The sequence below is a fragment of the Crocodylus siamensis genome, chromosome 1, assembly GCF_052110815.1.
Source record: "Crocodylus siamensis isolate JL-2025a chromosome 1, ASM5211081v1, whole genome shotgun sequence".
NCBI classification, from domain to species: domain Eukaryota; kingdom Metazoa; phylum Chordata; order Crocodylia; family Crocodylidae; genus Crocodylus; species Crocodylus siamensis.
Window position 1 is genome coordinate 211,545,880 of NC_143395.1, and position 18,162 is coordinate 211,564,041.

Below are 18,162 nucleotides of genomic sequence, written 5' to 3' on the forward strand. Positions count from 1 at the left end.
AAACTTGGTAGGGGATGTTGTTTCAAGAAAAAGAATGTGTAACGAAAAGTTTTTTCTGAGAATTTTATGGCTTGATCTGTACCAACGAAGTCAAAGACAGTTTTGTCGTTGACTTCCCTTGGTAAATAGATTATCTAGTTACAGCAGCATTTTGATGGCACTGGACAGGCTAGTGCATTATGTAGCTTTTGAGCTAGAGAGGAAGTTGTATGTGGATGTATTTGGAGAAAGACCCAGACAGAATAATTCATAGATACATAGCTGTTAGGGACTGGGAGGAACCTTACAAGATCATCGGGTCTAGGCCCCCTGCACTTGGGCAGGAAGACTGCTGGGGCCAGATGACCCCAGCAAGATGGGCATCAAGATGCTTTTTGAAGATTGCCAGAATAGGTGACTGTACCAACCTCTGGGAGGAGTCTGTTCCAGACCTTTGGCACTCAAATTGTAAAGAAGTTTTTCCTTATGTCCAGTCTGAAGCTATCTTCAGTCAGTTTCTACCTGTTGTTTTTTGTCTTCCCCCAGATGCTCCCCCAGGCCCTGATGTACGCACCTAATATACTTATAAGGTGCCACCAAGTCCCCTCTAAATCTTCTCTCCTCCAGGCTGTACAGTCCCATGTCTTTCAGCCTCTCCTCGTATGACCTGCTCTAATCATGTATGTGGCCTTCCTTTGGACTCTCTCTCAAGCTTCTCCACATCCTTCCTGAAGTGCGGAGCCTGGAACTGGATGCAGTACTCCAGCTGCGGTGTCCCAAGGCTGAGTAGAATGGGAAGATGACATCCTTAGTCTTGCTTGAGATGCATCAGTAGATGCATGCCAGTGTTTGATTTGCTTTGCCAGCTATGGCATTGCATTGGTGGCTCATGTTCATAAAATCAGAGGTGACTAATACTTGTGTTGTACAAATCCTCTGCCTTCCAAAAATTAAAAAAATGAACTGTACTATTCAAGCCTGTGAGGAACACTGATGCCAGACCAGTAGTTTTCAACCTGTTGTCCACAAACACTTGCGGTCCATAGATTATGTCTGAGGGGTCTGCAAAAGATGACTATGATCAATCAAAAGTTTGTGAATACCCATGCTTACAATTCAGAAGGGTCTGCACCTCCATTCAAAATTTCCAAAGGGGCCTGCACCTCCATTTGAAAATGTTTAGGGGTCCACAAATGAAAAAAGTTTCAAAACCACTGTTCTGGATCCATTTGTCTTGGTACACAAAGCTTATCTTCACAGTATGCAACAATGCCCATATCTAATGGGAAATGCACTTGCTAGCTCTGATCTGCTTAGGAAATTTTCTTATAAAAAAGATGCTTTAACGTGACATTTTATTCATGAATGGCTGGAAAAGAGTAGTGTTAACAAGCTACAGGTGGTTAGGTACACTTGCAGATGAAAAGATACGTATTTTCTTTCTGTATGAGGATAAATTTTCTTAATGCTCTTTTTCAATCAATTCAGTGTTGTTTGGGTGAATAAGTATTTAAAAGGTGTTAATAGTGTTACCTTGATTAAGAGGATATCCAGACCTGAATAACAGGTGGTTTCTTCATATGCCATTTAGAATTCAAGGAATGACGATGTGTAATAAGTCAGAATATTTCTCTGACAACACAATGTTATATTTTCAGCGGGCAAATGTTAGTCATATGGAATGACTGTCTTGGAAAAAAAAATCAAGACTCCATCTTGCAATTCTTACTGAGACTACCTCAGTTGTGGTACACGTGCTTAGGAGTTGTAGTATACATGGGGGAATCCTTCAGAATATACTCATACTAAAAGTCCTGTTGAAGTCTGTGAAACTATTTGTATGAAAGAGGATTGGGTTGTATTGTGCAACTCCTATTGCTAGAATAAATCTGATGAAAAAATATTTCATCTGTACACGAATGCACGTGACATAGGAAGCAAGCAGGAAAAACTGGAAGTCCTCACATAGTCACAGAACTGTGATATGATTGGCATAATGGAGACTTGGTGGGATAGCTCACATGTATGGAGTACTGTCATGGATTGGTATAAACTGTTCAGGAAGGACAGGAAGGGGAAAAGAGGAGGAGGAGCTGCTTGTTATGTAAAAGTGCTGTATGATTGTTTAGAGCTCCAGTATGAAACTGGAGATAGGCCTGTTGAAAGTCTCTGGGTTAGGGTGAGAGGGAAGAGCAACAAAGGTGATGTCATGGTGGGTGTCTGTTATAGACTACCAGACCAGAAGGATGAGGTGGATAAGCCTTTCTTCAAACAGCTGGTGGAAGTTTCCAAATCAAAGGCCATGGTTCTCATGGGGTACTTAAGTCACTCTGACATCTGTTGGGAGATCAATATAGCAATGCACAGGCAATCCAGGAAGTTTTTGGAGAAACTCCATCCCAGGAAGTTGTGGTGCAGGTGTTGGAGAGGCCAAGTAGGGGCCATGCTCTTTGTGACCTACTGCTCACAATCAGGGAAGAATTGGTGGGGGGTGTGGAAGTGAATGGCAAAATGGACAGCAGTGACCATGACATGATTGAGTTGAGGATCCTGAGAAAAGGAAGAAAGGAGGGCTGCAGAGTATGGACCCTGGACTTCAGAAAAAGAGACTTTTGACTCCCTCAGGGAACTGATGGGCAGGATCCCCTGGAAGGTCAGAGGGGGAAAAGGAGTCTGGGACAGCTGGTTATACTTTAAAGAAACCTTACTAAGGGTGCAGGAATGAACTATCCCAATGTGCCAGAAGACTAGTAAGTATGGTGGAAGACCAACTTGACTTAGCAGGGAACTCATCAGTGAGATGAAACACACAAGAAAACGAAGCTTACAAAAAGTGGAAACTTGGACAAAGTATTAGGGAGGAATATAAGAGTATTACTTGGGCATGCAGGGATGAACTCAGGAACCACAGTGTAATTGGAGTTGCAACTAGCAAGGGACATGAAGGCTAACAAGAATTGTTTCTACAAGTATGTTAACAGCAAGAGGAAGGTCAGGGAAAATGTGGGTTCTTTACTGAATGAGCTTAATGAATGGGATTACAGAAAAAGCTGAAGTATTCAATGCCTTTTTCTCCTCAGTCTTCACAGGCAAGGTTAGCATAGAGATTACTGCACCTAGCATCACAGTTTGGTGAGGAGGTGAGCAACCAACAGTGGTGAAAGAACAGGTTAGGAGCTATTTAGAAAAGTTGGACATGTACAAGTGCAAGGGGCCAGACACAATACACCTTAGGGTGCTGAGAGAGTTGACCGATGTGATTGCAGAGCCACTGGCCATTATCTTTGAAAACTTGTGGTGATCAGGAGAGGTCTCAGATGATTGAAAAGGGCAAATATGATACCCGTCTTTAAAAAAGGGGAGAAGGAGGATCTGGGGAACTACAGAATGATCAGCCTCACCTCAGTTCCTGGAAAATCATGGGGAAAGTCCTCAAGGAATCTGTTTCTTTGTCTTGGAGGAGAAGATGATTAGAAACAGCATGGATTCACCAGGGACAAGCCATGCCTAACCAACCTGATTTCCTTCTGTGACAAGACTACTAGCTTTGTGGATGCGGAGACCCCAGTGGATGTGATATACCTTGACTTTAGCAAGGCTTTTGATATGATCTCCCACAGCATTTTCACAAGCAAGGTAGGGAAGTACTGGTTGAATGAACAGACTGTAAGTTAGATAGAAAACTGGCCTGTTGGGCTCAAAGGGTTGTAAATAATGGCTCAAAGTTTAGCTGGTGGTGGCAGCTGGTATCAAGTGGAGTGCCACAGGCATTGGTCTTGGGGCCAGTTTTGTTCAACATCTCCATTAGCGATCTGGAAGATGGGATGGAGTGCACCCTCAGCAAGTTTGTGGATGACACCAAGCTGGGTGGAATAGAAGATATACTGGAGAGTAGGGCTAGGATTCAGTGTAGCCTAGAACAATTGGAAGATTGAATTTAAATCGTCTGAAATTCAATAAGGACAAATGCAGAGTTCTGTATTTAGGACAGAACAGTCCCATGCACTGGCACAGGCTGGGGCCTGACTAGCTAAGCAGCACCTCTGCAGAAAATGACCTGGGGGGTTACAGTGGACAATAAGCTGAATATGAGCCAACAGTGTGCCCTTGTTACAAAGAAGACTAACAGCATGCTAGGCTGCATTAGTAAGAGTGTTGCCAGCAGATCGATGGAAGTGATTCTTCCCCTGTATTTGGCATTGGTGAGGCCACATCTGGAGTACTGTGTCCAGTTTTGGGCTCCCCCACTACAGAAAGCATGTGGACAAATTGGAGAGAGTCCAGAAGAGGGCAATGAAAATGGTTAGAGGGTTAGGGAATATGACTTATGAGTAGAGGCTGTGGAAACTGGTCTTAGTCTGGAGAAGAGAAGACTGACAGGGTATTTCATAATAATCTTCAAATACCTGAAGGGCAATTACAGAGAGAATGGAGATGGGCTTTTCTCAGTGTACACAGGGGACAGGACTCAGGAGCAATGGCCTCAAGCTGCAGCAGGGCAAGTTTAGGTTGGATATCAGGAAAAACTTTCTCACTAGGAAGTAAAGTGCTAGAACAGGCTACCCAGAGGGGTTGTGGAATCTCCATCCTTAGAGGTTTTAAGACCTAGGTAGACAAAGCCTTGGCTGGGATGATACAGTTGAGCACGGTTGTGCTTTGAGCAGGGGTTTGGACTAGATGAACTCCTGAGGTCCATTTCAATCCTAATTTTCTATGATACTATTATTCTATATTTATTTGGCTTTAAGGAATAACCTGGCTAACTCCAATATACATCTTTATAATATTAAAATAACATTTTACCTTCCATTTTTTTAAATGTTTGGACTTAGCTATTTCTGTTTCAAATGCAAGAGTATTAGGGCTGGTGGAAGTGGAAGATGATTGTGCCGTTTTGATTTTGTAGTTAAAGTTAATGTAAATACAAAAATAAAAGAGTAAAATGGTGAAAAGTAAAAGCTATATTTTTTGTTTTTGCTTTGTTCAGAATAATTTTAGTTCTAATAGTCAAAATATCCAAGATTATCTGATCACTTCCATTTGAAACAAAATGGGAAAACCTTTCTGCAGTTCTGGCTGTACTGTTTTGAATGCTGTAGATCAGTGGTTGACAATGTTTTTGAGCAGAGTGCAAGCTCAACTCAATGCAACTTGTAAGATGTTGGCATGCCAGGGGAGATTGCTGTGGAGCTGTGAGGGGCTTGATCCTTGTTGTGGTAGTGTAGCCCTGGCCTTTCCCCACTATCTGCCCCAAGTCATGCGTGCCAAGAAAAATGCCTTTGCGTGCCCTGTTCTGGCACCTGATTGCCTACCCCTGCTGTAGGTTATCTTCATATTCTCTTTTAAAAAATTGACAAGTACTGCTATTCCATAATTAAAAAATTAAAGCATCTGCACATTCATTAATCTAATTATATGTTTTTGACAGCAATATGTGGGTAAAAAGAATACTGGAACATATGGCATTCCATAGGGCCATATTGGTGAAAAAATTAACAAAGGCCTATTCTTGTCTTTCAGCTCCTTTTCTCCCATTTATTAAACAAGTAACATCCCAGTTAATTCTAGAGCTTTATGTTTCCTGATTAGTGGGATATGCTGGAGGTGTAAGGTTTTAAGGTTTTCGAGTAGATCTAATTCAGTTTAGCAAGTTGAACTTGACCCTAAATGATTACTATTGTTCAGGGCCCATAAAAATAGTTTGGGAGCTTAGTCAGAACTACAGTAAGACAGAAATGTAGTGTGCAGACATTGAAAAATATTAAAAACAGAATTCTTGTGAAGTTATACAGGCCACCTGTACAAGGCGTAACTTTTCTGAGAGTTAGCCCCTGTTCCTTTCCATAGACTCTCTACAATACTTGTAAGAACTAGCCTTTTCAAATTTGCAACTGCCTTGCTAAGAATTGATTTGGAGTCATTTGCTGCTTCATTGGAAGATATGACAATACAGTTATGTCTATCAGCCAGATGGGTGTGGGAAGGCCTGCAGGAACTCTGGCTCTGTCCCAACTTGAGCAGGATTAATCAGGCAGTTTCCGCACTTCTGACCAGCTCAGAGCTTTGATTAGCAGCTGCATATTGCATCAGCTCAGCATTTCCTTCCTTACACTTAGAAATAAGCTCCTTTTTTGGGAGGAGACTCAGTTTGCTTCCCAGCTGATAAAGGCAGAGAGGCTGAAGATTTTCACTCAGTGGTTGGCTCATTGCGTCTGCAAATCCTGTCACCTTCATTTAGATGCCTAAATGTGGATTCAGAAGCCTAACTTTAGGGAGCCAGGTTCTATGATTTTTGGCATGTGCATTAAGTTCTTTATTTTATATTGGCCATTTTTGTTACCCGTGATTTTGAAACCTCGTGTTCATTCTCTTGGAAACTGAGTCAGTGAAAAATAATGGGTTTATTTTCAGAAGAAACTTGGTACAAAAAGCAAGTTTTGCTATAGGTACAGGAAGCTCACAGCTTGCAATTAAGCACTGTGCATAGGCAAAAGGAATTTTAAAAACCCCAACTAACCAAACAACAGCAAGAACAACAAAATCTCTAGCCCTTGCAGATATAATGAAAATATACCAGCAAACTCAAGTCCAGTATGACACACTTCATTTGCTGAATGAAGCAGAGAAAATTTAATTGAGTGTCAAGGGTTTTTGTTTTGAAAGTAATTGCAGTAGATGGATTATATATCTAATCAGTGGCTCCAGATAATGTTAAGGTATAGGTAGATTAAAATGTCAGTGCACAAATTATTTTAAAATCTGATACTTTAATACGTTTTGTTCCTATCCATTAGTTATTATACAGTGGCAAGGCAAGCTAGCTTCATACATTGGACGCATTATAGCAAAAGTTGCAGCTGTCTCCAGTCTCATAGTTTCCTTTGAAAACAGTGATTCATCTTTCCATGCATAGTCATGGGCTCTCACAATGATTATGAAATTAATTCATGTCACCATTCTTTAAAAAGACATACTTAAGTTATATATGTAGACAAAGACATTTGAGTCCATGTGTTTTCAATAGAAATTTTTGGTGGTTGTAAGAGCCTTTGTTTGTCTTGGAATCTCTTTTGAGTGAGTTTAGTACTGGTGAAATGTGCCAAATTGGTGGTTCTGAGCAACAAAGTTCTCTTGCTAGAGAGCAAGTATATCCTGGCCAGTGTAAACCTGAACTTGGCTCAACCCTGATCCAGCGAGATTACCTTGAGGAGCAAGAGGAGAAGCTATTCCCTAGGTCTGTTCAAACCTTAACTTCTCTGCTGAGAGTGCCAATATTAATGATGGTTTTCCTGATGTTATTACAGCAGCAGTCTTAATAGGTGGCTTTATCTTTGATTTCAATATATGCATAACATTACACCTTGTTTTGCTTTACCCAAGCATCCTGACTGCATGTAACAGGAGACCTGTAAAATCAGGGCCGGGCAAATATTTCAGGTGGAGGGCCACTTAACAAGTTTGGTGACCTGTTGGGGGCCACATAGGTAGCCTTGCCCCTTGACAGTTGCCCTGCCCCCTAGTCACCATATTGGGACTGGAAGTCCTGCCCCCTAACCCCTGACCTTTGCCACCAGAAGTCTCTCCCCTTTTTCCCCAGAAATACTCTTTTTGGGAGGGTGGTTGCCATCTTAGAACCAGAAAAAAACAAATCGCACACTAGAAGTCAAACACCTACTATAACATATTTTAATTTTATTGCAAAAAATATTGGTCATGATTTGTGTTTGTGTACTGTAAATAGGGATTGCATAATAACTCAAAAATAGTCTCACTTATATTGTGTGGGGGAGCATAGGGTATGTGTACATGCCAGTGGGACTGTGGGGACAGGGTGTGGGTATGTGAGGTTTGTGGGGTGTGGGGACCCCCCCCTCACTCCCCCACATGCCATGCAGCCCCTGTTGTCAGCAGCAGCAGGCGGGGGGGGGCACTTAGGGAGCTTGTGCCTGGCCCAGGCACTGATCCCCGGCAGGGTGCAGCTCTGGGCAGTGCTGCCTGGCCACCTCTATCACGGGGGCTCCATGCCATGTGCCTGCAACTCCTGCACTCCCACAGAGGATTTCCCACTGGACTCTGCATTCTGGGCAGAGACTGGGGACCTGTGCAGCATGGGATGGAGGAGGCAATGGGCTCTACCACGGGGCTTCCCTTGCTGTGAGTGCAGGAGATGCAGGCATGTTGTGGTAGAGGCAGCAGGAGGAGCAAGCTGGGAGCTGTGGGGCCAGGCTGACTCCTGCTGCATTCTGTGATCCAGGTATTGCAGCTGGGAACCAAGCAGTGCGGTGTCACATGGCCAGGCACATCCCAGCAAAGTGCTGTTCCTGCCTACAATGCCAGAACTGCAGAACATAGCAGGAGCTAGCCTGGCCCTGCAGGTCCCAGCTTGGTTTTGCTGCCACCGGCCCTGAGGTCCTGTGCCTGCCTGCACCACCACTCCCATTCCCCACCCCCCATGCCTGCCACTTCCCACCTGCAGCTCCAGTACTACACGGTTGTGGCTGCACAGCTGGGACCATGCGACACAGCAGGAGAACCACGTGGTTGCCAACTGGGAACCGCATGGTGCCAACTGGCTCTTGGTGCTCTGGTGATCCTCCCCTACCTCTCCCCATTCTTACCTGAATTTCTCTTTCCAGTAGAGGGAGGCGAGGAGCAGCCTCAGGCTCCCAGGCCAAGACGCTTCTGCTAAGGCAAGGGCTTCTGGCTGGGGGCGAGGAAGGGTGGAGGGACGGGCCGGCAGGCCTTGCTACTGCTGCCACTGGCTTCTGCCAGCAGCTTCCCCCTGGGTCGTACTGCCCCTGGCTCTGATGGGCCGGATCCGGCCTGCAGGCCATATTTTGCCCACCCCTGCGTTAGATGTTGGAGATGCTAGTTGCTTTGGAAGTCCCTGTTTGCCAAGAACTGACCAGACCAGTCCTGCTCCATCTCCTACTTTAACTCCATCCACAGCTCTGGAGGACAAGTCATGAATAGAAAGGGGAACTAATATCTGTTAAATCCAAGGCAATGGTAGTCACTTTGCACTGGAATTTTAAATACTTTGGTCTGGATTTTGTTTTTTTTAGTACTTAATATACACACTCAGCAGGGGGAAGAGAATGGAATTTGGAAATGCCTCTTGTCCAATATCCCTATTAAAAAAAAAGATTTTTGTAATGAAGAGCATCTGTGTACATTTGGGGTAACGTTCTATGTATTTTTAGAAAATTGGCTTTATTGTGAATGACAATGAGTGTCATATTTAATAAACAGCTTAGATATCCCTATATATTTGAGGCATCTCAAAATTGTACCTTTATAACCTAAATAATTCAAAGATGCATAAGCTTTTGTAAACAGCAGCTTACTTCATCAGATGCTATGATGAAGTAAACTCTTGCTTACAAAAATGTATGCAACTCTGGATTAATTAGTCTATAAGGTGCAGTTCTGCCCTGCCTTCTGTGTGACTCTGTTCATATATATTTGAGTATGGAGCAGAAATCACTCATCTGGTTGTGGCTTATATCTATTACTGGTTGCAATGGTGACACTTCCATTAGAGCAGGGGTAGCCAACTTGTGGCAAAGGTACTACAAATGGTACAGATAGCCTCTGTGTGTCATGCAGCATGTCAGGGAGGGGACAGGCAGTAGTAGGGCTGTGCAAAGCTTCGGTCCCTGGTTTGATTTGGTGAAGATTTGGGCTGATTTGGTGGCTGAATCCAAATCGAATCGGAGGACCCTTTAATCTCTCTGAATTGAATCAGAACCCTCCAAATCAATTCAGAAAGATTCAGAGATTTGAACACAGACACAGCTTTAAATGTTTTTTTCTACATACCTCTAGGTAGCAGGAGGCTTGTGAATGCTGCAATGCTAGGATGGATGGAGCATCCCACAGGAGTGTGGGGGTCTCGCCAGCAAACTCGGCAGCAGACCTGGAAGTGGACCAGAAGCATTTCTGGTTCACTTCCGGGTTCACTGGGGAGTGTGCCAGGGCTCCCCCGTGCACCCCTGGCTTGGTGACTGGTGCCTTCTGGGTCTGGGGGGTGGGCCCTGTGTGCTCCCTTATGGACCTGGAAGTGGACAGGAAGTACTTTGGATCCACTTCTGGGTTTGCTGTCAAGCACGTGGAGGGTTCCCCCGTACTCCTGTGGGATGCTCCATCCACCCTAGCATCACAGCGTTCACAAGCCGCGCTGGTACTTCAAGGTATGTAGAAAAAACATTTAAAGCTGTGTCTATGGCCAAATTGCTGATTCTCCAAATCAGCATCGAATCTTCAGATTCAGATTCGGCTGAATCGAATCGGGGACAGTGATCCAAATCACTGTCCCTGATTCGGGCCAAATCTGAATCAAATAGGGCCCGCTTTGCACACCCCTAACAGGTAGCACAGTAGCAGACAGGGAAGGGAGCAGAAAGCAAAGCAGCAAATTGGGCAGGGAGCCAGGACAAAGAGCAGAAAGTAGAGCAGCAGATGAAGGAAGGAAAGGAATTGGAGTAGAATGTGGGGAGGGTGCCGGGCTAATTTGTGCAAGCCTGCCAGAAGGTTGGCTCCCACTGCATTAGAGCCCTAATTTTGATTCAGCACTTCATGGGACGAATCTAGTTTCTTGCAATCAAATCAAATCAATGTCTTTGTTATGGGGCATTATAACCCCGATTGCTAAATAACAAACAACCTTTGAATTTTGGGTATCAAATCATTATGAAACAACTGCCAGCCATTCAACATGTTTATCAGAGAGACTGTGTGGAAACTGATTTAAACTCTTTTATCTTTTAACATTACCTGCATAATTACAGCATAATACAGTTCGTGTAAGAGTTGCTGGGCAGAAATGATTAAAATAACGTAAAGAGCCAACTTGACAAGTTTAAAAAAAAAAAGTTCTTGAAAGTTTCTTGTTAGGTGAAATAATCTGAGTTTCTGTTGACATAGGTTATAATTCAAGTGGGAATATTTTTCAGTATCAGAAATGTGCAAGTGAAGCCGTCATGGTACAATAGAACTATATTGATTTAGGTTTGCATTTGTGGAACAGCAAATTGAAGCTTCTACCTTTCTGTCTCAAGACCCTAGAACAGTGGCTCTCAACCTTTCTAGACTCAAGGCCACCCCTTCATAACTTCGAGAATTGACTGGCACCCCATTTCAAAAACTATTTTACTTATTACAGGGCTTACCTCCTTGCAGGAGAGCAGCCAGGCAGAGATAGCCTGAGTCTGTTCTTATCTGCTTTATCTCCTCTCACTTCCTGCCCACCCTTTGGAGGATCTCATGGCACTCAAGGGTGCCCTGTCACCCTGGTTGAGAATCACTGGTGTAGAAATTGTTAGTAGACATTAGAGATGCAAAATAACAATGCTAATGACCAAAAACTTTATTTCTTTTAGTACAGTTCACTATAGAACGAGGTTGTTCCCTCTAGTCCCTATATGCTGCTTCATGCAGTCTAGGTATCTCCAGGGATGAGATATACTTATGTAGTTTCCATTTGAAAATGATTCTGCAGTCTTTGTAAGACCTTGGGAGTTTTTTTTCTAGTACGTAGTCTAAAGTGTTTTGTCGTTTAGGCTTTCATCACTGAAATACACTTAAGAGTTGCAGAACTTGGCTGGCTGCTCACCTTGCCAAAATGATTCTTGTTGCATTCTTAATGCTGCCTCTGATTTGCTGTGTAACTCCTAACCCTGGGGACTGGCATACTCCCATGATGTGCTTTGTAAAAGGGCTTAGAAAAGACAATACCCATTTTACATAGGTGCTGTTTTCCTCAGCTGGAAAACAAGTGGTAGCAATATTCTTTCTAGATAAATACAGCTGTTAAATTTTTAAACTATATTTATTTTTAAATATTTGCCTCAGACTGGAGTTTTGAAATTAAGTTGGTGATTTTTAAATTTTCATAATTTTATAGGCCCCATTTGAGCCAAGGCAATTCCACAGGTGCCTAGCATTAAAGCATATGAATATTCCCATTCAAGTCAGTAGGACTTCTTGTGTTATTAACATACTGTTGAATCAGATCCTTAATTTGAATGTTCAAATTTAATCCCTCAGACCATTTGTATGAACTGGACAGTTTTTCCACTTCATCAAGGGTGATGCATCTCTAAAGAACTTGCAGTTTTGTTCTGAACAGATTTGGCTGCCAATTGATACAGAATGTACAATCAAGACATGGTTAACTTATTTTGCTGTTGAAGCCTGGAGGAATAGTGTAATTTTTACAAATTGTTTTCCCAATGTGGCTATTTCTGGGAGGCTCTTGTTGACTTTGTTGCTTGTCTGGTGCTTTTGATGTTACCTATAATCAGCGTAGCTGTGAATGAGGGTAGAAGACAGTTACGTGCCAGCATTACTTGAATGTTTTCATTTTTTGGCTGTGAGGACACTAAATACTTTTTGGTTACTTGGATTTAGTGACTCTAAGCATACTTCATTGAACTGACTCCAAAGCTAATAGAAACTTCAAGTCACTGACTTAGGAGTAACAGGGGGTAAAATTTTAATAATGAAACATAACTAGAACATCACGACTGCACCTTCTTGATGGTGTGTAGTGGTCTGTTGACCTCCATAGTTCCTGCAGCTGGAGAAACAAGGACTGACCCCAGCAAGGGTTTTCTAAAACAAATTTTAAATTAAAAATAAAAGTACAATTGCAGGTTCATGAGATCTTCAGTTCCCATTTAGAGAAGAAAAGTAACTTATGGAGAATAAATTCTTGTAATTTACTTATGAGGAGGTGCTTTTTGATCAGCTGCCAGAAAATAGGTAACCGTTTTTGATGCAAATCTCTGAAGGGTTTTTTTCTTCTTATCTTTATTCTGTTTGGTTTTCTCTCTAACTGCTCCATTCCAGTCCAACATCAGATGAAAAATATTTCTAATGATCAAAGTCATTTGGTAATTCCCTTGTTAGAAACAGAAGCTTTTTTCACTCATGTCTATTCATGCTCTTCCCTTAACTAGGATACTGTATTTTCTATATTTTAGCAGTTAGATAAAAAAATAAAACAACTTATTTTAATCCCTTAACCTGTTTGCTTTTTTTTTTAGATTCATAGATTCCAGGGTTGGAAGGGACCTCAGTGGGCCATCTAGTCTGACTCCCTGCCCTTGGCAGGCAAGAAAAGTGTCACCAAACCTAGGGTCATGTGAACCCAGCCAGGTGCCTGTCCAATCTCCTCCTGAAGACCCCCAAGGATGGGGTGAGCACCACCTCCCATGGGAGCCCATTCTAGATCCTGGCAACCCTGACCATAAAGAACTTTTTTCTAATGTCCAGTCTAAACCTACTCTCCAGTAGCTTATGGCCATTGTTCCTTGTTGTTCCAGGGGGTGCCATCATTGCCTACTTTGTTTTGCTTCCCCCTTATGAATTTGTACACCACCACAAGGTCCCGTCTCAGCCTTCTCTTGGAGAGGCTGAAAAGTTTAAGGTCGCTTAGCCTTTCCTCATAGGGCCTTCCCTGCTGGCCTCTAATCAGATGAGTGGCTCCCCTTTAGCCCCTCTCCAGGTTGTCCGCATACCACTTGAACAGTACTCCAGCTACAGCCTGACCAGTGCCACGTAGAGAGGGAGAATCACCTCCCTGGACCTGTTTGTGAAGCACCTACGGGTGCACAACAAGGTGCAATTGGCTCTGCCCACTACTTCATCACATTGACGACTCATGTTCATCCTGGAGTCAACAGTGACTCCAAGATCTCTTTTTGCTTCAGTGGTGCTGAGAAGGTCACCCCACAGCCTATAGGTATGACAGCAGTTCTTTCTCCCTAGATGCAGCACCTTGCACTTGTCCTTATTGAATTGCATCCTCTTGTTCTTTGCCCGCTTCCCCAATGTGTCGTGGTCAGCCTGGATCTGGTTCCTCCTCTTCAGGGTTTTAGCTTCACCCCATATTTTTTGTGTCATCCACGAATTTGGACAGGGTGCTTCCCACCCTCTCGTCCAGATCACTGATGAAGATGTTGAATAGCATTGGTCCCAGAACTGAGCCCTGAGGGACTCCGCTGCATGCATCTTTCCAAGTTGACAACGACCCATCCACCACAACTCTCTTGAGTGTGACCCTTAAGCCAGTTTGCTACCCAGTCTACCGTATAATCATCCAAGGCAAATTGCCTCAGTTTATTTATAAGGATGGTATGGGATACCGTGTTGTTGTTTTTGTTGTTGTTGTTCATTGCTTGGGAAGAGAAAGCTAAACTACTTACCTCTATTAGGGTAGACTAGACCCTGAGACCCTTTTCTGCAGTTGTTCAAAAATTGTACTATAACTAGCTTACCAAACATGCGAGAGAGTAGTGCTAAAATGATCTTTGGTAATTTACTTTGAACATATCCAAGAAACAAGAGGCTGTCCTTTGTCAGATACAAATGGCACGCTAACCACGAAACCTCAGGTTGCGTTATAAATTTAGAACCCACAAGGTTTTAAAATAAGTTTTAAATTAGCAAAAGGAATTCTCCCACCCTGTCACAGTATGTTTAGATATGCTGTTAAAAATAGTGATGCCAAGCTGGCATTATGTCTTATTTTCTTTCAGTGCATAGTGATTTCCTAATATGACCTTGAAAGTTTTGGTTTGATTGCAGGTGTTGGTGAGAAATTAGGTATTAAAACAATTTCACATTAATTTTGCTTGCATCTGCAGTCTGAAAAATCAAAGCCATTTTTCTTTGCTGCTTAGCTTGTGAAATCCCCTTATTTGTGTACATTACAAATTTCATACATTTTGAAATGTTGCCATATGGAGAAGAGATGAGAGGGTGGCACCAGAGACGTGCACATACAGGTATAATATATTACATGTACATGCCTCAGCTTCCGTAGGAACAGAAGCAGCCACAGGATGTATCTATGAGAGCTAGTTGGAAATTGAGAATTATGTCCCTCTTCCCCTACACCCTCGCTTTTTTTATAAGAGCAGATGAGTGGACTGCCTGTCATTGTGTAACTTGTATACTGACTGTGGAAGGAACACACTTTTTAGCACCATGCACGCTCTAACATAAGTAGTAAAATTGAGTTGTAAACTAGATGATTAGATCCTGCTACAGTCCCCATCAACTCCATGGCTCTCTCTTTTTAATGTTCTCTAGCTGCCTGAAAGATTTTGCAGTAGAGCCTATTCAGAGAGTTCTCCCTTCAGAGAGTTCTCAGCCTTCTCTTGTGGAGGCTGAACAGGTTCAGGTCCTGTAGCGTCTCCTGATAGGGTCTGTCCTGCTGTCCCTAGATCATGCAAGTGGCCCTCCTCTGGACCCTCTCCATGCTGGCCACATCTCTCCTAAACTGTGGCACCCAGAACTGGTCACAGTACTCCAGCTGCAACCTGACCAGTATCATACAGAGGGGGAGGATCACCTTGGACCTGCTCATGATGCATCTGTGGATGCATGACAAGGTGCGGTTAGCCTTCCTGACTGCGTTCCCCACATTGGCAGCCCATATTCATCTTGGAGTCTGTAATGACCCCAAGATCCTTTTCTGCCTCTGCACTGAGGAGAAGTGAGTTCCCCAGGCTGTAGGTATGGTGCTGGTTCTTTCTCCCTAGGTTGTCAGTATTGAATCCCATCTAATTCTCATCTCATTTTTAACCAGAATCTCAAGAGATCATATGAAGACCATCCAAAGGTTAGACTAGTCAAAACAACTAGAAAGTAAGTGGAAATGGGGTTGCTGAGTATACAGAACAGCAGATGTTGCTGCTTCAAAGAACTGTCACAGAGACAGAGAGAGAACGCTCAACACATTGTGGCAACTTTTACCTTTTGTTCCAGCATTTCATGCCTATTTATGAGGTTATCAAGCTCAGGATGAGATTATAGGGGAAGCAAACATACAGGCTAAAATGAAAAAAAAAAGTATTAACTGTGGACAATTTCTGAAATGAGTATGATTTTTTTAAGTACATGTTGAGTTTCTTTGTGGGTAGGGATGGCCCTAATCAGATGCTTACATGCTTTGCTGAATGGAGATCTTTGTTCTTAAAATTCCTTATTAGATATGTGGTCTTAAGTTCCCTTTCCTGACAGTGTTGCTTGCTGATTCCCTGTATGACTTGGAATAAACCATTCACTTCTGTTGTTGCTTTACCTTATCCATCTGGAATACTTAATCCATTTTCTTTTTAAAACCAACACTTTGTGATTGTTGAGCGGAAGGCATCTTATAAATAGAAGTGTCCTATTCCTCTAGTGTTCATATTAGATTGATTTTTTTTTCCTGGAGGCTGTTTAGGAGTTAAATGCTCATAGATTTCAAATAAATGTCTTACAGCTGCTGCAAACTAGCCCTACAATCCTAGATGACCTCATGCTTGTCATAGTGTAGTGATAATATCCCCCAAAAAAGAGGTTGCAAAAAAGGAAGTGTTCTAGAAATGTATATGCTGCATGCAAAAACATCAGAAATATGCCCTCCCAAAAGGCTGCTTACTGAAAGATTCAACTTTAATATACATTGCATGGTAAAATTAAATTTACATAAAAATGTATTTACAACATCGGTATTTCAGTCCAAAAAACTGTTCTTCATTATTATACAAATGGCAAATTCAAAGCTGTTTTAATACATGCTGTGCACTAAAATAACCTCCATTTACTGTAATTTAATTAGATTGCTATATCCATAGAGTTGCTTTTTATTGGTGGTAGGGTTCAGAAATATTTGAGACAGTTTTGTTTGTTGTGTTGAAGAGATGATTCAGCTTAAAAAAGTGGGGCAGAACTACAGATTGTTCATTTTAACTTAAAAACATCTTTTATGCAGGATGAACTGAGAATCAGCTGATCTCTTGTCATATATGTAAATTCAGTAGGAGCTACATTTCTGTACTGAGTGGAAATAAAACCTCTCTAGCTTTTTCATTTTCATTAAGCATTGTATATTTTAAAATTAAGAGGCAATCTAGGATGGTGCCTGTTCAGTTCAAGGGATATGAAAACCTCTTCCAAAACTCTTGCCCAAAAAATCTTGGACCACTATAAAGGAGTGGTGTTTGAAAAGATTTGGCATGTTTGACTGATAGTCAGCCTACAAATTACATAAAGAAAATGTCTTGTAATATTTATAGGTTGATTATTTTTATCTTGCTGTTTAACAAGATATTTTGTTTAACAAGGTAAAGATATCTTTTTTCATTAATAATTACAGCCTATTTCTTTTTGTACTTTCAGTTCTTGTTTAAAAGCATCCTAAAAGCATGAAAATAAAATCTATCTTTCTCCTTTTCTTTTGGAAGAAAGAGCTTTTCCATTAGATCACATACCTTAGCAGCGTTCTCTCTTACAGTATCATCTTTCTTACAGTGTGAATCTGTAATTAAAAAAAATTGTAAGAATTTTGTAACAGGTATAAAAGCTGGCATTGCATAAATGCTTGACCTAAGGTCCCATTAAATTCAGTACAAAAATTCCTGCTAACTTCTGAAATTACCTTTAATTTGGTAAATTTGTGCAAATTATTTATTCAGCGTAAACATGGGATTCTACCAAATAACACAACAATGGTGTCCCAGTGTTCTTCCCTTGTAATTGGTCAAATGGGTTTGGTGGCTAAATTGTATCAGTTAAAAGTATTAGAATTAGGCACTGCCTTGGGCAGTGGCCATTTTACTTTTAATTAAAGAACTATGTATCTTGTCACTATGTAAAAACTTTTTTCTGTGCTTAAAAGTATGCTCCATTTTTCTACTTTTTATGCTGGTTATTAACTTAAAAGTGCAAACATCTATGTCAAGCTTGTCCATTGGTCTGTATCAGTATGGTATATGACCTGCTGCAGAGCAGAATTGGGACCAGGAGAAGAGAAGAATACATTATTTGTTGACTAGGAACAGTTTGTCTTTCTCATCTGAGTTCTTTTCTATGGCTCAATGAGTTGATGAAACAGGGATATTGAAACGGAGGATAAAGTGCTGGTAAAAATCCCAACCTGCTTTATGCGGAGGCCTAAAATAAAAGTGATCTGTATTTTTAGAGAAGATGCAAAAAAACCCCCAAAAACCTAATGTAGAAGAAAAAGGGGAAGCTGAATGGTCATCCTCAAAAGCAGGAAGATAATTTCTGTTATCTTAGTGGTAGCAACTCATTTATTTAATGCACAGAGTCTTTATGAAATAAATTAGATATTATATTTGACCATTCTTTCTGAAAGTAAGTGCCAAGAGTGAAAACCACATAATA

General features: G+C 41.9%; 2 protein-coding genes across 6 annotated transcripts in view; one reads left to right on the top strand and one right to left on the bottom strand.

Annotated features, from left to right (window-relative positions):
- The window catches only part of CMSS1 (cms1 ribosomal small subunit homolog), a 383,380-nt gene that overhangs the window by 171,657 nt on the left and 193,561 nt on the right, over positions 1-18,162 (top strand). The window lies entirely within an intron of this gene.
- FILIP1L (filamin A interacting protein 1 like) overlaps positions 1-18,162 on the bottom strand; it is a 324,599-nt gene that overhangs the window by 168,882 nt on the left and 137,555 nt on the right. For all 3 annotated transcript variants that reach the window (XM_090055823.1, XM_090055814.1, XM_090055805.1), the window contains exon 2: positions 17,247-17,293. The gene's annotated coding sequence lies outside the window, so the exon portion shown is untranslated. The remainder of the gene's footprint in view (positions 1-17,246; positions 17,294-18,162) is intronic.